Source organism: Cervus canadensis, chromosome 21 (genome assembly GCF_019320065.1).
Source record: "Cervus canadensis isolate Bull #8, Minnesota chromosome 21, ASM1932006v1, whole genome shotgun sequence".
Classification (NCBI taxonomy): domain Eukaryota; kingdom Metazoa; phylum Chordata; class Mammalia; order Artiodactyla; family Cervidae; genus Cervus; species Cervus canadensis.
Window position 1 is genome coordinate 40,394,717 of NC_057406.1, and position 12,844 is coordinate 40,407,560.

The 12,844-nt window shown below is 38.3% G+C and overlaps 1 pseudogene; it reads left to right on the forward strand.

Moving 5' to 3' along the window:
• The first annotated feature begins 10,290 nt into the window (after nt 1-10,290).
• On the forward strand, nt 10,291-10,894 carry LOC122423914 (annotated as a pseudogene).
• Nucleotides 10,895-12,844: the final 1,950 nt, after the last annotated feature.

Sequence of the window (12,844 nt, forward strand, 5' to 3'; positions counted from 1 at the left end):
TCTCAACCCCTGAATATACATCCTAGGTGATGAAATAGCAAGCACATACAATGAACTATATGCATTCCAGAATGATGTAAAGCAAGAGAAGTAGAAAATCAATGGTAATGTTATGGTCATTGAGAAGTAGTCCCATGGAACATCATTTTTACTTGAAGTCATTTGACATGTTTGTCTCAAACTACATCATCCTGATAATTCAAGGTGAATAAAAGTATTTGTTGCCAGTGATAAAATTTAAGCTTTCAAAGAAAAATTGGGATTTTGGGGAATTTTTAATCCAAGACCATGCAATTGATAGCATCCCACTACCTGGACCCATAATCAACTCAATGAGAATATTAATGAACATAATTATTTTTGATATTGTACACCAAAGTGCCAGTATTTGGAACATCTATATAGCTTAGTGGACCAATATTTCTGATGACCAATGCAAAGAGATAAGAGATCCAGTCATAATGCCAGGTAGACCAATGGGTTTTAATAAAACAATGTGAAAATTTCTTTGTGGTATCAGCTTCTTGCCAGCTAGAAGTAAAGCTAAATTCATTGCCACTAAGTCTTTATGGAACAGTTGCTTGTCAACTTGATACAGTATCAGGAATGATGCATGATTATCTGAAAAGGCTGTGAACACAGTATATAAAAAACTGTATTTGAGATTGGATTTTGTTGACATCAAGACAGTATATCTCAGCAACAGAAGGTGCAAGTAAGAGAATTCAGTTGTCTGCTATAAAGTTAGATTTGCAAAAATGTAAAACAATGCTTTTCTCAAATTTGTTTAGATAATTATCATAACTTTTTTTCTTTTGGCTGTGCCACTCAGCATATGGATCTTAGTACCCCAACCGAGGGAGCATGGAGTCCTAATCTCTGGACTTCCAGGGAAGTTCCAAAATTTATTTATTTAACCATGTAATGGGGTTACTTTTAAATGAAAAATGCTTTAAAAATGTGTTTCAATTTCTCAGGTTAAATTTTGAAAAAAGTCTATTGAGTTTCCTAAGTTTTTAAGATTGTAAAAAAAAAAAAAAACTCTGGTTAAACTAGTGATTCTGGAACAAGCACAATTAGATGGATAAGTTTGGTCTCGCCTCTATCAAATAACTTGCAAATACTTTTCTCAAAATCAGGTAAGATATTTAGAGTTGCACATGTGTACTTAACAGTGTTGAGGGACTTCCCTGGTGGTTCAGTGGCTAAGGCTCCTTGCTCCCAAAATAGGGGTTCTGGGTTCAATCTCTGGTCAGGGAACTAGATCCCACACACTGCAACTAATTTCACATGCCTCAGCTAAAAATCCTGCAAGCTTCAACTAAGGCCTGGCAAATAAGTAAATATTGTTTTTTAATGTTCAATTGGCTCCTGTCACTATTTTGTTTAGAATTGACTGGCTTGATCTTGCTGTCCAAGGGACTGTCAGGAGTTTTCTCCAGTACCACATTGACAAGTACCAATGAATAATGACATTGAATTTCAGCAGAGAATGAAAGAAGACTGCACTGACTTAGTAAAAAGAAATTGAATCTTTTAAGTGTTGTGAGGTTCAGGGCGATTGTGTATAGAATATTACTTTATGCATAATACAAAGAAAAGCCCCCAGGGAAAGAAAGGATGAAGAAGAGGTCCTTCAGGAAGAAGGGAATTAAAAAAATAGTAGAAAGTAGGATGCAAAAGTGAAAGATAAATCAATAAGTACCCACCTAAAGAATTGAGTGGAGAAAGTAAACTGTAATAAAGACTAATTTTAGAGGAGAAATACAGAGTAAAAATATCTATCTGAATGGTGACGTTCTGGAGGGAGACCCAATAAGACTTGATAGGAGGTAGACAGGGTAAGGGAGAAAAGGGAGGAATCTTGTTTCTGGGTTGTGCCAGAGTGGGTGCTACTGAGTGAGTGGAGACATCGCCTTGCCTGTGTGGGACCAGATATCTTGGGACTGGGGATTGATTGTCTTGAGCAAGTGGCCAGCTTTAATGGAGGTTTTGCAGTGACCAACTCCTTTTCCTGGAGGACAAGCTGTAAGGCCACAGTCTTAAACAAGAAAACCCACACTTCTTAGTGGTTGAGTCAGGGATTGATTGTCTTAAGCAAGTGGCCAGCTTTAATGGAGGCTGCACTCAATACACCAGCAAATTTGGAAAACTCGGCAGTGGCCACAGGACTGGAAAAGATCAGTGTTAATTCCAATCCCAAAGAAAGGCAATGCCAAAGAATGCTCAAACTACTGCAGAATTGCACTCATCTCACAGGCTAGTAAAGTAATGTTCAAAATTCTCCAAGCCAGGCTTCAACAGTACATGAACTGTGAACTTCTGGATGTTCAAGCTGGATTTAGAAAAGGCAGAGGAACCAGAGATCAAATTGCCAACATCTGTTAGACATCGAAAAAGCAAGAGAGTTCCGGAAAAACATCTGCTTTATTGACTATGCCAAAGTCTTTGTGTGGATCACAACAAACTGAAAAATTCAATTAGGAATACCACACCACCTGACCTGCCTCTTGAGAAATCTATGCAGGTCAGGAAACAACTGTTAGAACTAGACATGGAGCAACACCAAGGCTGTATATTGTCACCCTGCTTATTTAACTTATATGCAGAGTACATCATGAGAAATGCTGGGCTGGAGGAAGCACAAGCTGGAATCAAGATTGCCGGGAAAAATACCAATAACCTCAGATATGCAGATGACACTACCCTTATGGCAGAAAGTGAAGAACTAAAGAGCCTCTTGATCAAAGTGAAGAGGAGAGTGAAAAAGTTGGCTTAAAACAGAACATTCAGAAAACTAAGATCATGGCATCTGGTCCCATCACTTCATGGCAAATAGATGGGGAAAGAGTGGAAACAGTGACAGACTTTATTTTGGGGGGCTCCAAAATCACTGCAGATGGTGATTGTAGCCATGAAGTAAAGACACGCTCCTTGAAAAGAAAGTTATGACCAACCAACCTAGATAGCATATTAAAAATCAGAGACATTACTTTGCCAACAAAGATCCATCTAGTCAAAGCTATGGTTTTTCCAGTACTCGTGTATGGATGTGAGAGTTGGACTATAAAGAAAGCCTAGCGCCAAAGAATTGATGCCTTTGAGCTGTGGTGTTGAAGAAGACTCTTTAACATACCTTGGACTGTGAGGAGATCAAACCAGTCAATCCTAAAGGAAACCAGACCTGAATATTCATTGGAAGGACTGATGCTGAAGCTGAAACTCCAATAGTTTGGCCACCTGATGCAAAGAACTGACTCATTAGAAAAGACCCTCATTCTGGGAAAGATTGAAGGCCGGTGGAGAAGGGGATGACAGAGGATGATATGGTTGGATGGCATCACGGACACAATGGACAGGAGTTGGTGATGGACAGGGAGGCCTGGCGTGCTACATTCCATGGGGTTGCAAAGAGTCGGACACAACTGAGCGACTGAACTGAACTTGCAGTGGCCAACTCCTTTCCTGGAGGACAGGCTGTAAGGCAACAGTCTTAAACAAGTAAACCCACACTTCTTAGTGTTGAGTCAACCCAGTATAGATTTTAGAGAGGAATGGAGCTATGAACTTGGACCCAGGGCACCATATTCCCAGATAGCATTATTTTCTTGGATGGTATTTTAGGATAAATTTTAATAGAATGTCTGAGGTTTAATATAGGACCTTTATAATTTGTCCTACCATTTGCTTTGTCTAATTAGGATAGATTTATCTATGAGATAAATGGATTTTTTTTTTTAAAGGTAGCCAGAAACCTAAACTCTTAACCTGAATTTAAAGAGAAGGGCAGGAAAGGAAATTTAGCCTTTCCTGTTTTAAGTTCTTTAGTTGCTTCCTTCCAATCTTTTATTCTCTTCTCCCTCTGTAACTCCAAGTTGGTGATTTGCTTGAGATTCCAGGCAATTGTGGAAATCCAGTGATCAGGGAACTGCTGTATTTTAGTTATGTTGCATTTCATTGGTCACTGGTATGGCATGCTCTGATTGCTATGATTATACAGTGGAAGTGAGAAATAGATTTAAGGGACTAGAACTGATAGACAGAGTGCCTGATGAACTATGGACGGAGGTTCATGACATTTTACAGGAGACAGGGATCAAGATCATCCCCAAGAAAAAGAAATGCAAAAAAGCAATATGGCTGTCTGAGGAGACTGTACAAATAGCTGTGAAGGGAAGAGAAGCGAAAAGCAAAGGAGGAAAGGAAAGATATTCCCATTTGAATGCAGAGTTCCAAAGAATAGCAAGGAGAGAGAAGAAAGCCTTCCTCAGTGATCAGTGCAAGGAAATAGAGGAAAACAAGAGAATGTGAAAGACTAGAGATCTCTTCAAGAAAATTGGATATACCAAGGGAACATTTCATGCAAAGATGGACTCAATAAAGGACAGAAATGGTATGGACCTAACAGAAGCAGAAGAAATTAAGAAGAGGTGGCAAGAATACACAGAAGAATTGTACAAAAAAGATCTTCATGACCCAGATAATCACGATGGTGTGATCACTCACCTAGAGCCAGACATCCTGGAATGTGAAGTCAAGTGGGCCTTAGGCAGTATCATTATGAACAAAGCTAGTGGAGATGATGGAATTCCAGTTGAGCTATTTCAAATCCTGAAAGATGATGCTGTGAATGTGCTGCACTCAATATGCCAGCAAATTTGGAAAACTCAGCAGTGGCCACAGGACTGGGAAAGGTCCATTTTCATTCCAATCCCAAAGAAAGGCAATGCCAAAGAATGCTCAAACTACCACACAATTGCATTCATCTCACATACTAGTAAAGTAATGTTCAAAATTTTCCAAGCCAGGCTTCAACAATATGTGAACCGTGAACTTCCAGATGTTCAAGTTGGTTTTAGAAAAGGCAGAGGAACCAGAGATCACATTGCCAACATCTGCTGGATCATTGAAAAAGCAAGAGAGTTCCAGAAAAACATCTATTTCTGCTTTATTGACTGCCAAGGCCTTGACTGTGTGGGTCACAATAAACTGGAAAATTCTGAAAGAGATGGGAATACCAGACCATCTGACCTGCCTCTTAAGAAACCTATATTCAGGTCATGAAGCAACAGTTAGAACTGGACATGGAACAACAGGCTAGTTCCAAATTGGGAAAGGATCATGTCAAGGCTGTTTATTGCCACCCTGCTTATTTAATTTATACACAGAGTACATCATGAGAAACGCTGGGCTGGAGGAAACACAAGCTGGAATCAAGATTGCCAGGAGAAATATCAATAACCTCAGATATGCAGATGACATCACCCTTAAGGCAGAAAGTAAAGAACTAAAGAGCCTCTTGATGAAAGTGAAAGAGGAGAGTGAAAAAGTTGGCTTAAAACTCAACATTCAGAAAACTAAGATCATGGCATCCGGTCCTGTCACTTCATGGCAAATAGATGGGGAAACAGTGTAAACACTGGCTGACTTTATTTTTTTGGACTCCAAAATCACTGCAGATGGTGATTGCAGCCATGAAATAAAAAGACGCTTACTCCTTGGAAGGAAAGTTATGACCAACCTTGACAGCATATTAAAAAGAAGAGACATTACTTTGTCAACAAAGGTCCATTTAGTCAGGGCTATGGTTTTTCCAGTAGTCATGTACAGATGTGAGAGTTGGACCATAAAGAGGGTTGAGCGCTGAAGAATTGATGCTTTTAAACTGTGGTGTTGGAGAAGACTGGTTAGAGTCCCTTGGACTGCGAAGAGATCAAACCAGTCAATCCTAAAGGAAATCAGGCCTGAATATTAATTGGAAGGACTGATGTTGAAGCTGAAACTCCAATACTTTGGCCACCTGATGCAAAGAGCTGACTCATTGGAAAAGACCCTGATGCTGGGAAAGATTGAGGGCAGGAGGAGAAGGGGACGACAGAGGATGAGATGGTTGGATGGCATCACTGACTCAATGGACATGAGTTTGTGTAGACTCCTGGAGTTGGTGATGGACACGGAGGCCTGGCGTGCTGTGGTTCATGGGGTTACAAAGAGTCGGACACAACTGAGCGACTGAACTGAACATATCCAAAATGTGGTTCCTACCTTGTGATACTGTTGGGTTAGGAAAAGATAATTCCAATATTGGGCCATGAATTTTAAATAATTATAAGTAGGCTCAAGCTCTTTATTAGTCAAAATAGAAACCATTACATTCAACACATTTTTGGCAATGAGAATTAACTTTATTTATTCCTGTAGTGTAAAAATCTGTGCTTGGGATTCAACAAACTCTTGGAAAGCATCCTGCTGGTTGTAGAAGTGTTTTCCCTGCAAAAAAAGTTGTCAAGATGATTAAGAAGTGGTAGTTGTGTGAGGTCAGGTGAATATGGCAGATGAAGCAAAACTTTGTAGACCGATTCACTCAACTTTTGAAGCATTGGTTGTGTGACATGTGGTTGGGCTTTGTCCTGTATAAGAATTGGGCCCTTTCTGTTGGCCAAAGCTGGCTGCAGGCATTGCAGTTTCCAGTGCTTCTCATCAATTTGCTGGGCATAATTCTCAAATATAATGATTTCACTGGGATTCAGAAAGCTGTAATGGATCAGATGGGCAGCAGACCACCAAACAATGACCACTGCCTTTTTTTAGGGCAAATTTGACTTTGGGAAGTGCTTTGGAGCTGCTTCTCTGTCCAATCATTGAGCTGGTCATTGCTGGTTCATATATAAAGTTCACTTTTCATCACACATCACAATCCGAAATCATTTGTTGTTGCATAGAATAAGAGAAGATGATACTTCAAAACAACAATATTTTGGGTTTGTGGTCAACTCATAAGGCAGCAACATATCAAGCTTTTTCACCTTTCCAATTTACTTCAAATTGTTGACTGTAGAATAGTCAACATTCAGTTCTTAGGCAACTTCTCATGTAGTTGTAAGAGAATCAACTTCATTGATTTTTCTCAGTTGATTGTTGTCAGCTTCTGATGGCCGGCCACTACCCTGCTCATCCTCAAGGCTCTCGTCTCCTTTGCAAAACTTATAGAACCACCACTGGACTGTATGTTCTTTAGCAGTTTCTGGGCCAGTTGTGTTGATGTTGCAAGTTGTCTTCAATGCTTTACAATCCATTTTGACCTCGAATAAAAAAAATCACTCTAATTTGCTTTTTGTTGAACATCATCTCCATAGTCTAAAATAAATATAAAATAAGCAGCAAGTAATAAGTCATTAAAAATATAAAGCAGGAAATGCATATTAAAGTGATATACAACATAGCCACATTATTTAAGAGTGTATTCCAATATCAAATGGCAATTTTAACAATACAAAACCACAGTTACTGCACCAACCTAATATATTTTCCAAACTCTATTTTTAAGATATCAAATCACTTACTTACTCATGACTGTATGGCCTGAGTAAAATATCAAGTTGTTTGGCTTGGGGAGAGTTACCACAACTCAGTTCTTTTTATTTTTTAAAATTGATCTATAAATTCAAAGTCCTCCCAATCATAATCAAAACAAGTTATTTGTGAATATCAACAAACTAATTCTAAAAAAGACAGACAAAAGACCCAGAATACTCAATGCAATACTGAAGGAGAATGGAGTTGAAAAACTGACATTCCCTGACTTGAAGATTTACTATAAAGTCACTATAATCAAAATAGTGTGATATTAAAGAATAAATAGTAGATCAGTGAAGCAGAGTAGAGAGACCAGTTGTTTCTCAGTCGCTCAGTCATGTCCGAATCTTCACAACCCCATGGACTGCAAAACACCAGGCTTCCCTGTCCTACAGTGTCTCCCAGAGTTTGCTCAAACTCATGTCCATTGAGTTATGCCATCCAATGAGTTCATATCTCCTCCTGCCCTCAATCTTTCCCAGCATCAGGGTCTTTCCCAATGAGTTAGCTCTTCATATGAGGTGGCCAGAGCATTGGAGCTTCAGCTTCAGCATCAGTCCTTCCAATGAATATTCAATATTGATTTCCTTTAAGATTGACTGGTTTGATCTCCTTGCAGTCCAAGGGACTCTCAAAAGTCTTCTCTAACACCACAGTTTGAAAACATCAATTCTTAAGCGTCAGTGTTCTTTATGGTCCATCTTTCACATCCACGCATGACTACTGGAAAAACCATAGGTTTGATTATATGGACCTTTGTTGGCAAAGTGATGTCTCTGCTTTTTAATATGCTGTCTAGGTTTGTCATAGCTTTCCTTCTAAGGAGCAACCGTCTTTTAATTTCATGGCTGTAGTCATCATCAACAGTGATTTTGGAGCTCAAGAAAATTAAATTTGTCAACTGACAGAGGATGAGATGGTTGGATGGCATCACCGATTCAATGGACGTGAGTGAGCAAACTCTGGGAGATAGTGAAGGACAGGGAAGCCTGGAATGCTGCTGTCCATGGGGTCACAATAGTCTGACATGACTGAGCGACTGAATAACAGCAATACATCTATTAAAGGGGACAAAATTCAAAATACAAAACCAAATGCTAGAGAGGCTTTGGAGCAACAGGCGGTCTCATACATTGCTGGTCAGAATGCAACGCATTTCACCCACTTTGGAAAAGAGTTTGTGGTTTCTTACAGAAATAAACTCTTTTACCATATAACCCAGCAATCATGTTCCTTGGTATTTAGCCAAAGGAGTTGAAAACTTGCACACAGATGTTTATAACAGACTCTTTGCAACCCCATGGATTGTACCCCACCAGGCTTCTCTGTCCATGGAATTCTCCAGGCAAGAATACTGGTGTGGGTTGCCATTCCCTTCTCCAGGGGATCTTCCCGACCCAGGTATTGAACCTGGGTCTCCCGCATTGCAGGCAGATTCTTTACCATCTGATCCACCAGGGAAGCCTTATAACAGCTTTATTCATGTGAAAACTTACAAGCAAAAACATTGTCTTCAGTAGGTGAATAGATAAAGAATGGTACATCTAGACAATGGGATATTATTCAATGCAAAAAAGAACAAATAACGAGCTACCAAGCCATGAAAAGCCATGGGGGAATCTTAAAAGCATATTACTTAGTGCATAAGAAGCCAACCTGAAAAACCTACCTCCATACTGTACAATTCCAATTAAGATATTCTGGAAAAGACAATGAAAATTCTATATATGATACTATAATAATAGGTACATGTCATTATTTGTTTGTCCAAATCCATAGAATATACAACACTAAGAGTGAACTCTAAGGTAAAATGTGGATTTTGGATCACTACAGATTCATCAGTTGTAACAAATGTACCACTCTGGTGGGGATATTGGTAATGGGAGAACCTATGCATGTGTGGGGTAGGGGTTACATGGGGTTCCTTCCTCAATTTTGTTGTGATCTTAAGTCTTCTAAAAAATAAAGTCTTGGAGTGACATCAGCATTATAGTGGCATGATACCCTCCTTTTGTCTCTCCCCTTCAATTTACAATCAGTAAAACATCTATAACTCAACCAAGGTTCCTCTGACCAACACACCAAGACACCAGAGCTCTACACATCGGTACCTCAAGAGGGTGTACACTGGAACACATGGTAGAGGCAGAAGTAGGGGAAAAGTGGAGGCCGTGCTTGCAATCCTAGCCACCAACCACCTGAAAGCAAAAGTACACAAAACTTTGAATAAGGTGATAAATATAATTTCAGAATCCGAAAATTACAAGTCTATATCAGTATAGGTTGTTAAACAATTATAACATAAAGGTTAAGAGTCGGGGTGGGGGAGCAGTAAAAATAACTATTTTGCTGTTGTTTGGTCGCTAAGTCACATCTGACTCTTTTCCGATCCCATGGACTGTAACCCAACCTGCTCCTCTGTCCATGGAATTCTCCAGGCAAGAATACTGGAGTGGGTAGCCATTTCCTTCTCCAGGGGATCTTCCAGACCCAGGACTATAGCTACTTCAATTTGGTGACAAACTTATAACATAAAATGAGACAACTTGCTACAACAAAAACATAAAAAGGTAAGAGGAAAAGGACAGAACTCACATAGCCAAGTAAAGAGAACATGTTATTGATAGAAAAAGGACTATTTGAGACCTTTTATAGAAACCTCATGTTAACTACAAGTCTAGAGCAGAGACACAAAGCCTACTAAAAGAGGAAACTGAGTAGAACAGGAGTTGCAACAGCTGCTCAGGCTGCCCAGGCGGTGGGTCTATGACCCTGAGTGCAGGCAGTGGTAAGGTACCTTGTTTTTCTGATGAGTAATGACCATGCTGGAATGAAAGGAAACTGTGCAGACCACTGTCTGTGAAATCTTTGAAGATGATAAAATAATGTTGGATTCTGCAGCGAGAGCCTCTGGATCAGCTATGTTGTAAGATGTTTCAGAAAGACAAGAAGCAACACAATAGTAGCAATTCCCAGAGCAGAAAAATCAGTACTAAGGGCAAGTCTGTAGATTCCAGCCTTGGGGGGCTTTCATGGTCCAGCAAGGTGGCAAACCTTGACACTAATTCCACCAAGACCTCAGGACAAAGCAACAATAATTCAGATACCTGTGCAGGATTTATGAAAAAAATACATTGATGCAATTGAGAAACTGAAACACTCTGAAGGGAAAAGTCTTGAAGAGCCACTAGAACTGATAAATTATACAGATGTCACTCAGAAAGATAAAAAATTGCCTTTCATCCCTTTGAAGGAAGAATTTACTATGTAGGTTACCTAGTTTGGTATAGACGTATCCACATCAGATCAGTATGGTGTTTTACATGGGTATGATCTGTATTTAACCATCCAAATGGTACGTTATGATGATGATCTTGGTGCAGGAAAAAGCTTATTGGCTTTGAAGACTACAGATGCGAACAATGAAGAATACAGCCTGCGGGTTTACTAGTGCAATAGCCTGGAACAAGCACAACCAATCTGTAAAGTTTTATCCACTACTTTGAACACTGTATTGACATCTGAGAAACCTTGAATTTTGCAGTCAACTGGAAGTTGACTTCAAGTGCAAGTTCAGCTGTTTTCTCACTAGTTCTGTTTTCAATCTGTGGTGTTGAACTATTATGGAAATATAAGCAATCCTTTGCTCTAGATTTTCTGAAGAAAATGCAATGTACAAAATATCAATCATTTGTTTTTCTATTGTGTCTTATTTAGCAGTGAAAAAGAAGAGGAAACTGAGAAAAACAAAATAGAAAGCCATGGAACTAAAATGGCAGACAGAAATACAAACAAACAGAGAAACAATGGAGATATAGAGCAACTAGAAAATAAAAGATAAATGGCAGTACTAAGTTCTCATTTATCAAAAATCTTCCTGGAAATTGAATCCATGAATTAAAAGACAGAAATGGCTGATGAATTAAAAAATAAGACCCAACTAAATGCAGCCTCCAGAAGACTTAGTTCTAAAGACAAATGTAACCTCAAAAGTGATGAAAGAGGATACTCCAAGTAAATGAGAGCCCAATAAAGCAAATGTAGCCATACTTATTATATCCAACAAAAATAAACTTCAAGCCAAAAAACATAACAAGAGACAAAGATGGACAATATATGATAAAGGGGACAACTCATCAAGAAAACATAATGATTATTCACATATATGCATCTAATATTGGAGCACCAAAATATATAAGCTAATTATTAACAGATTTAAAGGGAGAAATTGATAGCAACACAATATAGTGGAATATTTTAATACCCTACTTATATCAATGAATAGATTATTCAGGCAGAAAGTCAACAAGGAAACAGTGGCTTTAAAAATAAAAAATTTATATCAGATGGGCTTAATAGAATCACAGAGAACATGCCAACCAAAAGCAACAGATTACACATTCTTCTCAAGTGCATATAGAAAATTCTCCTGGATAGACCATAATTCGGAAAACAAAGCAAGTCTCAATACATTTAAGAAAATCAAAACCATATCAGGCATTTTTTTTTTTTTTGCCACAATGATTATAATCTAGAAGAAAGCTGGAAAAATCACAAATATGTGGAAACTAAACAGCACATTATTTAACAGCTATTGAATTTAACATAGAACTCAAAAGAGAAATAAAAACATATCTGAAGACTTCAGATATGCAATGAAATGAAAACATGATATATCAAAATCTAAGGAATGCAGCAAAAGTGGTACTAAAAGGGGAGTTTATAGCAATGCAGGTCTACCTCAAGAAACAAGTAATAATTCAAATAAGCACTCTACTCTTACACCTAATGGAACTAGATAATGAAGAGCAAACAAGGCCCAAAGTCAACAGAGAGAAGGAAATAATAAAGATGTGAGCAGAAGTAAATAAAATAGAGACTAAAAAAACAACAAAACAGATCAATGAAACAAAGAGCTGGTACTCTGAAAAGAGAAATAAAATGAACAAAGTTTTAGCTAGACTCACTAAAAAAAGAAAGAATAAAGTCAGGAAAAAAGTGGGGAAATTACAATTGATACCACAGAAAGAAAAAGAAGTAGAATACCATGAACACCCATATGACAACGAATTAACAACCTAGAAAAATGGACAAATTCTTAGAAGCACACAATCTTCCAAGTCTGAATCACGAAGAAATAGAAAATCTGAACAAGCCAATCACTAGCAAAGAGATTGAAACAGTAATCAAAAACTTCCCCAAAAACAAAGTCCAGGACCAGACAGCTTCACTGGTGAGTTATCTCCCCAATTCAGAAAGGATATAAGACCTATATTCTTCTCAAACTTTTCCAAAAATTGAAGAGGAGGGAACAATTCCAAAATTTTACAAGACCAACATTACCAAAAGTAAGTGAGGACAATAAGAAAAGAAATTTACAGGCCAATATCCCTGATGTACATAGATGCAAAAATCCTGAACAAATTATTAGAAAACTGAGTATTAACAATACATCAGAAGGATTATATACTACGGTTAAGTGGTA